The 11747-nt window shown below is 39.4% G+C and overlaps 1 protein-coding gene across 1 annotated transcript in view; it reads left to right on the top strand.

Moving 5' to 3' along the window:
* Positions 1–941: 941 nt before the first annotated feature.
* Positions 942–11747, top strand: part of HIPK3 (homeodomain interacting protein kinase 3) — a 73875-nt gene continuing 63069 nt past the window's right edge. The window contains exon 1 of the mRNA XM_026850815.1: positions 942–965. The gene's annotated coding sequence lies outside the window, so the exon portion shown is untranslated. The remainder of the gene's footprint in view (positions 966–11747) is intronic.

Genomic DNA, 11747 nt, shown 5'->3' with positions numbered 1-11747 from the left:
CCGCGCTGTGGGGGCAGCTGGTGCCGAGGGGCCGGTACAAATAAAAACAACTGGAAAGGAAGTTGACGCTTTAAAATTTGGTCAGTTCCCAAGAGCTCGCTCTGGGAAAACAGGGGGGGTTCGTGCTGGTGGCCTTAACGTGATGTCTGCAGCAGGGATTGTGCTGGGTTTGTTCTGGTTGTTGATTCATCGTGATATCAGTTATAAAACTGGTAGATGCCTTTGCGTGTGTTTAGCGCTGTAGGAGATAGTGGGTTTATTTTATTTTTTAATTTACATTGAACCTTTAATCGTCAGAGCTGTGTGCTTCCACGTAAACGTCTGTCTTTGGAGGCTATACTTTTGTTACTAACTGTTGCATCTGATTTAAAATGTCAGTGCCAAAAGCTGCCCTGGCTTCCTTTTTTGTTAACTCGGTAAGTTGTTTTGAGATTCCCAGGATTGCTTTCCCAGAAATGATGGGGCTCTCTGATGTTTTTGCATCTTTCCTGCTTGTCTATAACTTTGTTTATTTCAGTTACTTTTAGTATCTTTAGATTGTGGGAAAACATGTTATTACTGTGAGAGACAATGGCCTTAAGTAAAGCTGCAGTTGTTGATAACAATGCATATTTCTGTGATTATTCCCCCCCCCTCTCCCGCCCTAGTATTACATCCCATTACATCATTTACAAAAAGTTTATACTCTGATTTCACACAGAGTAGAAAAGCTTGACTGGACTGTGAGCACTAACTCTGCTATGGAATTATTGTTACGTTAGAAAGTAAATTCGCTAAATGCTTCTATAAGTTGAAAACTCAGGCAGTAACTGTCTAATAAGCATGGCAGCCAGCAAAGAGATTAATTAAGCACCTGGAAAATAGGTCAAGACTGTATTACGAAGCGGCATGGTGAGATCGCAAATAAATAGAGCAAAGTGTTAACATGGGCTTACTGGGAGAAAACTGATACCGATATAACAGTGGTGACTGCTTTATCTGTGCTGCTGCGAACCTTTTATGGTAGCGCACGGTGAGATGATGTTTATAATCATGTAAAACGGGAATTAGAGTTTTCATTTAATGCACTTATTACCGGGGACTGCTGTTGTAGTGCGAGTTCTGCTGCTTGCTCAGGGTGTGGCATCGGTTGTGCTGGTAAATGATTTTTTTTTTTTTTTGTAGATACGTTCGCCTAGATGCTCTGATTTGGGTTGTGGTGGTGGTGTGTGGCTCTCTGGGTTTGAGGACACTTTGTAATCGGGGAGATTCCATCAGCTGCAATAAAGTTGAATTTAAAAAAATTTCTCGGGAGGCTGACATCTCTACCAGTGCCTGTGATTTTTCTTTGTTTCGGGTTTTTTTGTGTTTGTTTCCCTCTTATCTTTCAAACAATTACCTGCAGAAACAGGGAAATGAGACAGGCTCCTTGCATAACGAGACGCCAGAGACAAAGACAGGGTGTGGGGAGGAAGAGTGGGCTTTCAACTCATCTTAACAGAACTTGACACGGCTGATATAAATATTAAAATTTGTGCGTGCTGCTTTTCTGGTTACGTCCTTCAGTATCGAGCAGTTGCTTCAAAACCGACGTTGTTTCGGAGGTGATTTTTTCAAAAAGCATGTGTCGGATTGATTGTGTCTGTTAAAAGGGATGGGAGGCTGAGCAGCACTTCTAGAGAAGGACTGTTAGCTTACCGGCTCCTGGGTAGAACAGAATTAACTATGCTTAATTCTCATGAAAATCCCTGCCTAAACACATAGGAATGTCAGGCTGTGCTTCTCCAAGCCCCTGTGTTTAGGGATGTACCCCTCTGTACTATTTTAAGGGTTTGCACTCTTCCTGTTTTTTGAATAATTTTCTTTTTTGACAGTATATATTATTTTTCTTGTGTTTTCCATTCTGCTGGTATGCTGATTATAGCAACAAAGATCCTTTTGACAAAACGGGGCATTTTGAAACAGGAATTTTACAGTTGGCTTTTGGGTGGCGTGGGGGAGAGGGGAAGCAAGGCATTGGTAATGGGCACAGGGCTGTCATTTGAGGCCCAACATGTATTTCAGAGGATTGTTAAATAACAGAAAGAAAACTTCTTTTAGTTGAGCTAAATTTTGCCATTACAACGTGAGGTTGGTGAAAGTATTGTGGCATATGACTGCTGTGCACATTCAGAATAGTTACCCTGGGCAGTATCGCTTTCTGCACAGAATTTTGTGGAAAGGGGCAGAAAACATCGATGCTTTTGCTTTTTTTTTTTTTTTTATTAGACAAGCCTTAGTTTCACTGAATATATAATTATTTTATTCTATACGCAGAAGCATTCCGGCTGAGTTAGACTGCTCTGCCGACTAACTATGGTGTAGAGCAGGGCTGATAATCAACCGGTGATACTCAATGGAGGGAAGAAGAAATGTGGAAGTAGGATGTCCTCGTGGTGATGGCAGCACTCCTCAGTTGCATGTTTGCTGTTGAATTTTATGAAATGGTATCCACCTTTCATACCTCGAAAAAGCTTGTTTGTACCTTTTTGTGTTTTCCGAGTTTCTTCAACTCCTTGATAATGTCACAGTACAGTCACAGGAGAATTTTGAAAACCTTGGCAATAGGATTAATTTGACAAAGAAAACATCCTTAGGACTTCTTTATCGAAACTCTGGGGCTCCTGTAGATGGGTTGTATAAACTCACAGCTGGTCAAATACTTATTTTCAGCTGGTTTAACTGTTAAATTTTCTCACCTTTGGAAATAAGGGAAGTAAGAGTGGAGCTCGATGCTGGGGAGCTTTTACTAAGATAGATGTCTCTGTTCCTCAGTCACTGAAATATTTTTCTTCAGATCTCTTGACTGAAAATCTGTGATGGACTGGAAAATAATGTATTACTTTCAATCCGTGTCTTGTGAGAAAAGCTTGTTCTTTGGGTGAATGGTGAGATGGAACTCCTGGTATCTGAAACTGTATTTCAGAACTCTGGTTGGGTTGTGTGTGAAACCAAGTATGAGGAGATTAACAGGGATGAGCACTGAGTGTGTTAGAGATGACTAATGAGTGTGCAGTGCACCTTAAATGATGATGTTAACTTTCAATAGCTAGTGCTATGAAATGGGTTACCTTTTCTGACTTCTGCAGGCAGTGAACACCCTCTATTTGACCTGAAATAACCTGTGATGGAGCACAGAGCCTTGGAAAATCCTGTTACCTGTTCTTGGCTTCCTCTTGGCCCCCTCTTTAGACCAATTTAATTTAGAGCCTCTTTCTCTTTTACAGATTTCTAGACAAATTGAAGCTCTGTTTCTCTTCAGAGGCACTAACTTTTGAGTGACAGATGAGAAGAGGAACAAAATGTAATTGTGAAAGTATGTTTTAGTCTGTGACTTTATTTGATAGAGTAGTATTTCCTACAGGGTAGGTCTTTTTCTCCCCCCACCCCTAATTCTTCGGCTGTTTTATTTCAGTGTAGTGAATGTTGGGAAAGGTGGCAAGAATTGGTGTGAGTCTTGTTTTTAGATGCAGTTTGGGGGATAGTCTTTGTACAGTTTTGCAGTATTTTTACACATGATATCGCTTTTTTTTCCACGTATTGTCATAGTATTCCACTTCAATTTTGAGAGTGGGTAACTTTCTGACAAAATCTCTAGCTTAGCAGTTTTGTCTCCTCTTCCATTTTGAAGCTAATAACTGGAGTGTTTTTTAAGCAAATAAATTCAAGTAGTTTAGTTCTAAATTTTCTTCTTATTCAGTGACTTTGAATAAGTGTAATTTCAAAATATCTCTCCCTGTGTCATGAACATCACATATTTAATAGCCCCAGCATTATGTTAACCTTTTGTACAGTCTTTTTTTCACCTTGTGTTTTCAGGAAAAATTAGAAAATATTATTTTTTGGAAGTATGGTCTTTTCTCCAGTTCTATTCTGCCCTACAATATTTGGGTAAAACAGGACAAAGCCTAGAAAAATGTTAAGTTCAAGTTCCAAACCACAGTAGTAAAATAAGACCCACTGAAATATCCAAAGACAAAACAGGTACAAAAAATATTTTAATATATTTTTAGTATGATCTAAGCTATAGCAACTGTCTCAATGTTTAAAAAGCAATTGGATTATGTAGAGAGAATTATTATTGTATAAGTGACACTCCCATCAAGAAAACCTGTTTTTTAAATCAGTAAGTTTAAACTCGTGTGACTTTCCGTTTTTGCTGAAATAATTTAACTGCTCTAGAAAACTGTTTTAGTGCTTTTAAAAGTATGTTATAAATATGATTATTGCTTTTCATGTAAAAAGTCAGCTGTTCTCAAATGAAAATCCCTTCATATAGTATAAACATTACTTGCTGAGTATGTATGGCACTGCAGTAACTACCCGTTCAGAATAAGTGGAGGAAAATTTAGAGACAAGAAAGCTCGGGTCCTAATACCTGTGCAGCATCTCATTAACATCCTCGTTAAAAGAGGAGGGGGTGTGGCTGCAGGTCCCAGATGCTCACAGCCACTTTCCAGCCCTGTCCAAAACCACTCCGTAATCCACCGACCCGAGGGTTTCTTACTCTTCTCTGTACTGGAGGCTGTGCTCCTTTAGGTTACTACCTGCAGCTGTTTTTATGTGACCAGGACACTTAACTTCCAAGGCATGAGATTGGCAGGAATTTAAATTTCTGGGTGACACAAGATTTTTACCGCAAAGCTGAAAAGCTTGGCTATTGCCTTGCTTTGGGATACCTGGGAAAAATTGCCTTGGTTGTTTTAGGAGTTTTACTTTAGTTTGACTTCTGGTTAGGAGGTGAACCATGAGATGGAAGGGGGTCTCCTCACCTCATGCTCACCTTGCAGTGTGATAAAATGAGACAGCAGAACTGGTCCTTGGGCAGGAAAACTGCTGGTAGAACAACTTCAGCTGGGATTTCGATAGCTGGTGCAGCTGTGCTTTGTGTGGGGCTGGAGTGTCTTCATTGCAAAGATGTTTGCCGCTTTTATTAGCGTGACCAAATCCCTCCAGGCCTGCTCTGGCTCTGGACTGACATCTGACCCTTTCCCCGATCTTGCTGCTATAGACTGGAACAGGTATAGACTGAAATAAATGCCTGTCCTTAGAAAGGAGCTAGCGTAGGCTCAAGGTCTGAATGAGAACGTTGTCATATAAATGCAAAAGAGCAGAGAGAAATCAAACTGATAACCTATACAAAGTTTATTATAAGGGCAACAAAGAAACTTTTTAATTTTACTGGTGATTTAAGCTCCCTCTGGAAGATAAGAGTAACCTCTAGCATCAGCTATTCATGAGAATTACCTATATGTACAACTTTATCTGAAACCTTAGTAATTTACTTTTGCAAAAGTAATTTAGTGTTTCATATGTAGATTCAAAACCACATTTCTTCTCTCCTGTTTCCACAGCCTCTATTATTTACTATTTTTGTTTTGGTTCTTGTCAGTGTTTACAAAAAATGGTGTGTTAAACTTTACCTTACTCCACCAGTTGGGGAAAAAAATGAGTACGTTTTTACTCACTCATCTGTATGGTGCAGGTTTTGCCTGTATTGGTACACAACAATTGGTGGAACTTGCACAATTTCCAGGCGGTTTTTTATTTGTTTCTTGTAAGATGTCTTTCTGCCTTTTTGACTGAAAAGCTGTTAATGTGCATCATTGCCTTGTAAACCTCTTCCTTCCTGTGTTTTCCTAGAAACTTCGGTCATTTGCTACTTCCTACTCTTTTCCTTTCAATTATTTTGTGTGGTGTTTTTTTGTTTTTTTTTTTTTTATTACTAGAATTGCTTGCTTGTCTACAATCTGTCTGATCCAGTTGAGAAGTTTTCCCCACAGCTTGGTTTTGAACTATTTTAAACTATTTATAGGGGTAGAGGAGGTCCTTACAAGATCTTTATTCTTCAGCACTTGAATTTGTTTAATATGGAAATTTTCGTCTTTGGGATCCTACTTGTGAAGCACTTTGGAAGTAACAGGCTTTGTTCCAAAGAGAAGAAAAAAGCTCTTTGTCTCCTTTTATGTACTAATATAAATTTATTTTGTGATTCAACAAATTAATTGGTATTCAGACTAGTAGGAGTGGATTGCTTTCATGAGATTCTAAAGGATTTGTTTAATACCTTTTCTTCATGGCTTTTGACGTGATGCTACGGACTGACGTCTTCCTTTGCCAGTGTCAGCTCTGAGCCCTGCAAGAGGACCTCATGGGAATTTTTTTCAAGAAATATTTTGGGAGCTCTTTACAACAAATGCTCTTCAAGACTAAATGTCTTCTAAAAACTCAGTTGAAGAGATGTCTAAAATTTGTTTTAAAGATTAAAACAAGAGCGAATGTTAAAAGTTTATGCTACAAGTGGAAATATTATTAAATATGGAAGGGAACACAACAGGAAAATTGACACGTTTATTATGCTTTAGCTAGCGGAGTCATATGCTGGGCGTAATCTTACTTTTTTTTTTTTGCATACCTTTCTGTATAATCAAATCCATAGATTTTCTTGCACTGGTGGCTTTGGGAAACGTTATAATATGGGTTATTATAGTTATTGATTCGTTAGGAGGCAAAAGGCTGAGCCTTCTGTGAGAGAATATGCATTTGCACTGCACTGTATTTTACCCATAGGAAACACTGCTTCCTCCACGTCTTTAGAAATCTGAAAGAAGTGGTAAACACCTATTTTCCTTCTGTTGTTTCTTAATTGTGCTACATATGCCATGCCTAACTTACACAGCTGTTTTCAGTAAGCAGCCAATACTATCTTCGTGATGTTGTTGCTTACAATGAAAACAACTTGCCTGTTATATATAAAAGCAAAAATATTAAAGCCGCGGTTTTAAGTAAGGAATTTGTATTCTGAAAAAAAAAAACAACTTTGAATTGTCATTCTCTGTGTGTACATATAAAAGAACCTTTCAAACATATACTTACTGGGGGTGTGTGTGTATATACGTCAGTCATCATGTGTTTGGAAGTTGTTACTGGGTATAGCTGAAGTGACCGACCTGAAAACTGTAGCAGAAAAAGATAAATCAGGACAAGTTTGTTAATCCTTTACAGTTACATCAGATTTAAAACAACAAAAAAAGTTGAGGTTCTTATTTACTCTAATATTTTAGTTGCAGAAGGAATTGAATATGTTCCAGGCATGCTGTTTGGACAATTCAGTCACTGCTTGATAACGAAGTCCTTGTTGGTCCTATTGGAAGAGTGATTATGGTTTTTCTTGTATTTGGGGAAAGTTTTAACTCAAATGTTACTTACTGCTGGGTAATTCCTAATGTGTAGGAAACAGTTTTATACACCTTGAACCATTCTCTCTTGGTACAGTAGACCCTGATTTGAAAATTTTTACATCAGACTCGAACTGATGTTATTTGTGTGTGCACTGTTGCAAACTTAATGTGCAAGTCCTAGGTGGAGAACACTACTTTTGTGTCGCTGTACTGATGTGTGGTTTGTCCAGCTGAGAATCTTTTTTTAATAAGAGGGAGAAAGATGATTTTGGATGAACCTCCTTCACCTTGAGTAGTTTAGAGAACTTGATGAAGAATCAACTTTACATCAGTAGGACCTCTTCATGGGCACGCGGATGTTCTGGCATGGCAGCAGTTCTGTGAAGGTGAAGTAGCAATGAGGAATGTAGCCACCTACATTGATGTCCCTACAGGAGCTGCATTTGGTATTGTTGAGAGCTATTCTAAAATGAAATTTCTAAAAGAATTTCTTAGCTGGGTTGATCAACTTCTAATTCTATCAAAAGCTTAACAGACTAAGAATGCAAAAATAAGCAATAAAATCAAAACGAAATGGCTGGAAAGAAGAAGGAAAAATGGCATACACATTTGTTTAGGAATGTTTTCTAGGGGGAAAAAAAAAAAAAGACTAGCATTTGAACAGGTGGTTTACCAACAGGCAGTTTGAGCTAAACTCCTCTATCAAATTTTATTTCTACTTCAGGAAAGGTGTCAAAATCTTCTGGAAATATTTTGAGCAATGGAAAAAGCGTGGCTTTGTTGTCTTACCGCTCTATTTGCCTTGACCTCTCTTACTTCACTGGAGTGACAGACAGTTTGAACACATTCTTCAACACTGTGCCGTCATGCAGAACCCAAAGGTGTGGGCTCTGCTAAACACCACTGTTAGGGACCCTTATTTCCGTGTACCTACTGGTTTCAGGTTCAAAAAGGAATTAGTCTTTCAAAAGAAGAGATTAGGCTGGTGAAGCCCAGGCTGGTTGAAATGTGCCGTTTGTGTTGATGGTGGCACATTCTGATTTGGAGAGCATGCTCTCATTCGGGGCTGGTGGCCGATACTGTGCTGCTTGTTCTTTCTTTTCAGTTGCATAACAGCTTCTTGCCCAGCAGAAAAATAAATGCTTGCAGTATTGTTCCATTTGTCATTTTAACTTTGATTGCAGTCATATTGGCATCACAAGATTTAGCTTTTGATATTTGTGGAAAATATGAATATAGCCATTGTATTCTTCCGTACTGGTACAAATGATGGCATTGAGTCTGAGGAGTTCACTTGGATATTTTATGTAAAATAAGTTTGTGTTCAGTGTATGGCGTCAGTTCTCTTTCCAAGTATTGAGACAGTGGTGCAATTGAGACTAGTTCGCATTGCACTGAAATGAATGTGTTTTCAATTTCTGGTATCAGTGCAACATTAGCAATGCTCAATTAAAAATATCTCAGATGTTGCACAAATATCAAGTCAGCCCTGTAACATTTTGCTTAGGTGGGTAGTAACTATCTTTTACAAGTGCAAGATTGGGTCATTTTATCATTTGCTTCTGCTAAGACTCTCCCAAGTCTGGAACTAACTTCTGGCCTTCCAGCCTCAACCTTTGGCCCTGATCAGTGCAGGACTGAGGTTTTGTCAGGCAGTGCCTGACATCAGCTCAGCTTAGTTTTCTTGGTGTACCATGGACCAAATTTTCTGAGCTCTGAAATATCTTCTGTGTTTTAATCAAGAATCGTAATCATTGCCTTTGTCATTCAACTTCTAGGTTTCTGGTTCCTGCCTCTAGACCTGGGTTTTGGCTTCTTTGGTGAGCTAGCGTCAGAGCTGCCTCTGCACCTCGCTGTTTTCTGTGGTGGAGTGTGTGTGCCTGTGCAGTTCATGTCCAGAATTGCCCCTGTGGTTATGTGAGGAAACAATTCATATGGCATGTGTTACTTGAAACATCTCAGTGCTTTCTCCTTTGCTCGCTCCTTCCCTTCCATGGGTCAGAAATCTGTTCACAGAGCTAATTTTGAGGTGGCTGGGGAGTGAGATTCCCTGGTCTTGTATCTCTTAACTCTTCGTTCTTTCTGTAGATGCATTCTCCTTTATAAATTGCAAGAAACCCGAGTTGTCAGTGCTTTGTTGTGAAACATGCTGCTGGAGTAAAGGAATTCCTCAGGGTGAAGAGTTCATGAGTAAGAAAGTGCATCAGTTCAGTTGTTCGGCTACATATCTGAAAAACGATGGCATAGAGGTGCTACTACCACCAATAATAAGGTTTCTTCTGGGGGAAGAGAAAGGTCAACTAATTCAGCTTTATATTTTCTAAATAATTTGGTGAGTTGGGTGGCACCTCATATGAAAAGAATTTTTATTTTTATTTTTTTTTAACCTGGGAAGAATGACAGTATCCTTACAGCATTTTCAAAGTAATGCATAATGTAAATCCCACTTTGTTAAGTGCTACTGCTCAAATTGTGCATCTGCTGGAAGTTGCTGAGCTTTTTAGAAAGCCTCCCTTGATGCCTAGCTGTGCTGTGAGAAGGGTGTGAGTGTTGGAACCAGTTCTCACCGATGGAGACTTTAAAGAAGTTGGAAAACAAGTTTTCTGGAGTTAAATTGTAACTATAGTATTAGGTGGCTGCCTCTGGCTAGGCTTTCCCAGCAGGGAGTTTTACTCCAGCATCAGCAACACAGTGATTGTACTTCTCCGGGCAGTTCAAAGGGGCTGTTTATTTTGCAGAAGCAAGGGTGTCCTCTGGCAATTCCTCTTCAGCTCTGCTGTAGTGGTCTTACTGACTAGTCACTTTGCTAGACACCCCCACCTCCCCCCCAATCCCTTTACTCTATCACGAGGAAAAGTCAATTTATGGTTAATTATTAATGGCGGAGAGGCCAGGAACAGCCTGTGCTTCTCGAGGTTGTTACAGCCTGCCAAATTGATCCTGTTTATGAATTTGCCTAGAACTGCTTGAGAAGGCTGGAGACGTAATTTTAAGAATCTAGTAACGAGTATTTTTGGTTAGGTGAACATTAGCAAGATATCACCAGAGGTGCTGCGTGTCACTGAGCAACCTCTGCGTGGTTCTCTGTTCAGTTTCTGTAGAGAGAAGCTTGGTGAGGGGAGAGGGGACAAACTGTGAAGAGCCTCCTGTTTATTGTCATACTTTGTGAAAATGTGTGTGTTTATTTAAATAAGCAATTTCATTAAAGTGTGTTTCCATCAATACTTTTTCTGTACTTTCTTCAGAAGCACAGAATCCAGCCTTAACTCTGATCGATATTCACACACTTTGTATAATTTAATGTTTAATAAGCCAAGTGTAGACTTCCCAGTTCTCACTGCTTCAAACTTAAGAGCCAAGAAGATTCATTTCCTTTAAAGGCAGCCTATCTGGAGGTAATAATAGTCGGTAGGTGTCTTGAGACAGGCTTTCTTTTCTACATCCCCTGCAGTGTTCATTAGCAGTGCTTGCCACGTGAGGCGGGATGCAGCAACCTCAGTATAGGAGCAAAGCCAGCTGGAGAACTCTGGAACCAAATTCAGCTTGTGTGTGCCACTGCATTGGAGTGAAGTAATGATGGTCATCTTGCACTTGAGGAAGGAGCAGAGGGCTTAAAAAATGTGTGTAGGGGGAATGGACAGACTTCTCTGAGGCTAAAACTGAAAATTGATTCAGAAACTGTCATTGGTCACCTGGGGATTGTGCTTTTCAGTCCATCTTCTGAAGGTTTTGTTTACTCTGCTTTGGTTTGCATCCTGGAGTGGTCCTGTAGTGCACACACTTTGGTTTTGATTTTAAATTAAATTTAGTTGGAAGATGTGTGCCAATTGCTTGTGAGTACTCAGGCTCAAGTAACCTCCCTGAAACGAGCACAGAATGAGATTTTTCATTCCTTTAACACCAGCTGCTTTGCTCTACACAACCTTCTCTTATTGTGCTGCTGGACTTGTTAAGGTATAGTCTGACAAGCTTCAGTTTGTGTGAGGAAGCAGGAGTAGTCTCGATAAGAAGTGTGCAGAAAGATGTATAAGGTCAGTGAAATGATTTGTGACAAGAGGGGAATAAAGAAAGATCCACTCTGTGGAAGGTGAAAATGTGCCATCTCTTCTTTTAGCAGAAAACCTGCCTAAAAAAACCCCAAGAAACCTCTGCAATACAGTCAATTTTTACTCTTTCCACTGTAGCTATCAAAAGGATTATACTGTAACCTGAATCCCCCAAAATAGTAAAAAAAAAAAACCCCAAACCCAAACCACAGAAACAACAAACAAACACCAGCAAAAAAACTGCACAAAGTTCGTCAACAGAAAACTAAATTGGGAAACCATATGGTTTGATGCATACCCACATTTATAAAAAAATGTGCATGAGAGGAAATAAGAAATGAAGTAACTCGAGAGTTCATTTTGGTGTAATAGCTGCAGCCACTCAAAGTACTTTATTTTCAGTCCCTGGAAGACAAAAATGTGCAAGTCTTGAAAAGGAGGCATGAATTTTGTGAGGTTCTAGACAAGGGCAAAAATCTTGGCATGAGCCAAGTACACTGTC

This window comes from Athene cunicularia, assembly GCF_003259725.1.
Source record: "Athene cunicularia isolate RWA chromosome 5 unlocalized genomic scaffold, athCun1 chr5_part3, whole genome shotgun sequence".
Classification (NCBI taxonomy): domain Eukaryota; kingdom Metazoa; phylum Chordata; class Aves; order Strigiformes; family Strigidae; genus Athene; species Athene cunicularia.
Note: the sequence above shows the minus strand (reverse complement) of the source record. Positions and strands in the feature narration are given on the sequence as shown.